This window comes from Lactuca saligna, chromosome 3 (genome assembly GCF_052625555.1).
Source record: "Lactuca saligna cultivar CGN05327 chromosome 3, ASM5262555v1, whole genome shotgun sequence".
In the NCBI taxonomy this organism is placed as follows: Eukaryota; Viridiplantae; Streptophyta; class Magnoliopsida; order Asterales; family Asteraceae; genus Lactuca; species Lactuca saligna.
Window position 1 is genome coordinate 5,680,281 of NC_136419.1, and position 3,963 is coordinate 5,684,243.

General features: G+C 30.9%; 1 long non-coding RNA gene across 1 annotated transcript; it reads left to right on the forward strand.

The window, feature by feature from the left end:
• The first annotated feature begins 2,299 nt into the window (after positions 1-2,299).
• LOC145033378 (uncharacterized) lies at positions 2,300-3,184 on the forward strand. Its single transcript, XR_013677513.1, has 3 exons — positions 2,300-2,584; positions 2,673-2,727; positions 3,111-3,184. It is a non-coding gene; the product is annotated as an uncharacterized LOC145033378 (long non-coding RNA).
• The last annotated feature ends 779 nt before the right edge of the window (positions 3,185-3,963 follow it).

Here is a 3,963-nt window from a genome sequence, read left to right on the forward strand (position 1 = left end):
TTAAAAAATAAATGGGATAAGATTGGAATGACATGAAGAAAATGAAAGAAAAAAATGAAAAATAGGAGATTAGAGATGCTTCGCTAACTAGTCTTTAGCCATCATCGATCACCCCACATTCTAGTTTCCACCACCATTTTTCCGAGTTTTTTGTAAAAATAGGTTAGTTTTCAAAAAAACATTGTAAAAATAGGCTAGTTTTAGAATATATTGTAGAAATATGCTTCTTTTTAGTTGGATCTACTCTATTTGTCGTTCATAACGACAATGATATATATATATATATATATATATATATATATATATATATATATATATATATATATATATATATATATATATATATATTCAAGTAAACCCCCTTAACTTTAATTGCTTTTCTATTATTTATATCTTTCATTGATTAATTCAAAATTTTACATTCATTATATATCATACATAAATAATTATTATAAAATATATAATTATAATTTATGTATTATTCTTAAGTAGTTATACCATTAAATGAATAATACAAATATCTTCAAATAGATATTCTTTTATATATATATATATATATATATATATATATATATATATATATATATATATATATATATATATATATATATATATATTAAAGGAGGACACTTTTTAGGAATAGTAAACCTAGCTGTTTTTTGGCAAGAATGGTCCCCTGTTTATGTCTGTGTGTTCAAATCGTTTTTAGGGTCGTTTTATGTCAATATTCATATAGTTTGTGGACACGTGTTGATCATCGTTTGGATTTATCCCTTCTGGATCCTTCCACTGCCTCCTTATCCAATATCCCTTTTCATTCTTTCTCTTAATCACCGACTCAAACAGAGCGATCATTTTCTTACCTTCTCTTCAACGTCTTCTTCTTTCAATCAACCTCTTCCAACATCTCGACATATCTTCCGCTACACCGCCTGTATACCAACACCGTCTGTTCCTCGTGTTCATCTTCTTTGTCTTACGGTAAATATCCTTTCGTTCATAGGGGATTCACTTTCTTCTTGCTTCTCACTGCCTAATCTTCTCCACCTAATCGCCACCGATTTCATACATCATCTTATGGAATGACCATCGAGGTTCGGTGCACCGCCTCTATATTCTTTTCTTTCTCTGAAATATTTCCATGTGTTGTGTGGTCACTAGAACAAAAGAAGAAGAAGGAAGATGTTGATGGTGGCGGTGTCGATCACTGGAAAGTGCAACGGGGTCTTCATCCAGTGGTTATCAGAGGCATCCATTTTGATTATTCGTAGATTGAGGCGATGATGAGTTTTATTTGCGAAAAAAGTTGGGCTATCAAACATCGGCTGAAATTTGGGTCTGTATTTTGGTAGGGCAACTCGGAAGGCAAACCCGATTGGAATATGCAACCGATGATTGCAGCCATACCGGTCTTTACTCCCCTTTTTTTGTGCCTCCTTTACACCGTTCCGTCTTTTACGTTCTTAGTCGTCACTGCGTAAGAAATTAGGACTTTTTCTTGCTTTTACTTTCTCATTTGTTTTTTGTTATCTTTTTCCAGGATGAGTTTCAAAGAGGAGATGATGTCGCAATCCTTGAAGTCACTTGATGGTTTCTGGTAGTTTACGACAACAGATGTTCTTCACATCCTTAGGTAACGACCTGTCAAAATTTACATACGGTAAAATGTGATTGTTATTATGGTATGTTTATCCCACTTTGCACTGATTGTCTTATACAAATTCTTCCTCTTTCACCTTCCTTTGTACAACTTATGCTTTCAATTTTAACAGCGGAGGAAGTCGATTGTTTCATTGAAAGAAGGTAAGAGTTTCTTCCAAGGTTGTTATCCATTATCTGATTTATATTCTTTTTCCCCCATTTTGGCTACTTTACAATCAGTCATCGATCTTGTGATGTAAATGTTACCATTTTCTTACTGCACACAATGTGTTTGAAAAAATGGCAAATACTTTTCATTTAGAAAAAGTTGATGCTTCATGGCTTAAACATTTTTTATGTCGTAGGACAAAATTTCATGAATGCTCTTCATTGGGCAAGTGTTGTAAAGGACATTCAAACTTGAATTCTTCATGAATGCCCTTCATTGGGGAGATAGTCAGTACTGTAGAAGAAGATGTTGCTGCCCTCATCTAATATCAGATGAATTATGTATTTCTACTTATTTCTATGAAATAATTTAATTTTCAAAATTCCAATTTCTTTTAATTTGGAAACAGGAAAGCGGGACTGACAAGGCTATCGTTGGTAATCAAAATATGGTAAACATGTTTCTATTTTAGATGCATATGAAGTGTTCTATGAAATCTCAGGTTTAATCAGATGGATTATGTATTTCTACTTATTTCTATGAAATAATATTAATTTTCAAAATTCCAACTTCTTTTAAATTGGAAACAGGAAAGCGGGACTGACAAGACTATTGTTCGTTATCAAAATATGGTTAACATGTTTCTATTTTAGATGCATATGGAGTGTTCAATTAAATGCCCAAATGGACCTTCTGTTCATAAAAGTATTTTTCAAGTCCTAAGAATAGGACACCATGTAGTGGTGTTTGAACCTTCTGACAAGGCTATCGTTGGTAATCAAAATATTCTTTCGTTTGCTTTCGTTGAATGAAAAATCTATTTTTTTGCTTTAAAATGCTAACCACATTATATATTTGGTAGATGAAGCAGAGGAAAATGAAGGATTAAGTATGGGAAAAAACTGAAACATAAAAAGGTTCACTTATGAATCCATACACTGTTTTTTTAACTTTTTATACAAAATATCTTTTGCTATGGATTATATAAGGTAAAATTCTAATTATGACGACTTTATAGTTAGAAATTTTTTATTCAAACATTTTTGGACCAAACTGACCATGCATACTGTTTTTATACTTAAAAAATTTAATTTTAAGTTTTTTGGACCAAACAGCCCTTGCATATTATTTTTAAACTTAAAAAAATGATTTAACGGTTTTGGACCAAACTACCCCTGCATACTATTTTTATAGCTAATTTTTATAGTTTTAATAGTTTTGGACCGAAATGCCCCTGCATAATGTTTTTATACTAAAATAATTTGAATTTAACAATTTTGGATGAAAATGGCCTTACTAGGAGTGTTGATCGGAAAACAATCAGCTCATTATTTTACAAGAGGTTTTCGTATTACGCTCATTTTTTACATTTGGAGCAGTAATATGAAGAAGACATTGATGTGGTTAGTTTTTTTTAATCAAATTGATGCTATGGTGCTCAAATTAATATAAAGCTTCTATTCTTCTTTCAAATATCTATAATTTTTCATGTGATTTTTTAGATTTTAGGGTTTCTTAGTTTGTGGTTATTGATGCAGGTGATTTGAATAACCTTCCTGCTGCCTTGCTCCACGTTTGAACTAGATGCCATGTTAAGGTTGGTTTATATGATTCCTAGATATATTTTAACAAAGAGTGTGACAACTATTAATTAATGAAAAATGAAACAATCTTTGAACAGTTGGGACATTTTTTATTTTGATGCTATTGTAGAGGTACTTTCTATGCATTTACGGTGTTATAAAAATGAAAAATTGTTGAATATATAATTTGATTAAAAACGATATACTACAATCATATGTATGTATGATTTATATTCATTAAAAAAAATATTGATATTACAAATAATGATAACACTTAGTCTAGATTTTATAGGTCGTTGTGTATCTTGGTGAGATTGCGGGGGTACGTGTGGTTGAAAGAAGAGAAAGCAAAAGACTTGCAGCAACAGTTGAATGTACGTTCTTATTTGAAAATAGTGTTTAGATTAACTTGAAGTCATTCTAACTTCAAGTAACACATCTTTATGCAAGGTAACTCTCATTGCAGTCCAGATTAATTCTTTGGATTTGGAGCTATAATTGCACGGTTGCAACATTTTTTATTTTTTTGCTAAATTTTAAACAAATACTACCATTTTGTTTGTTATAGAC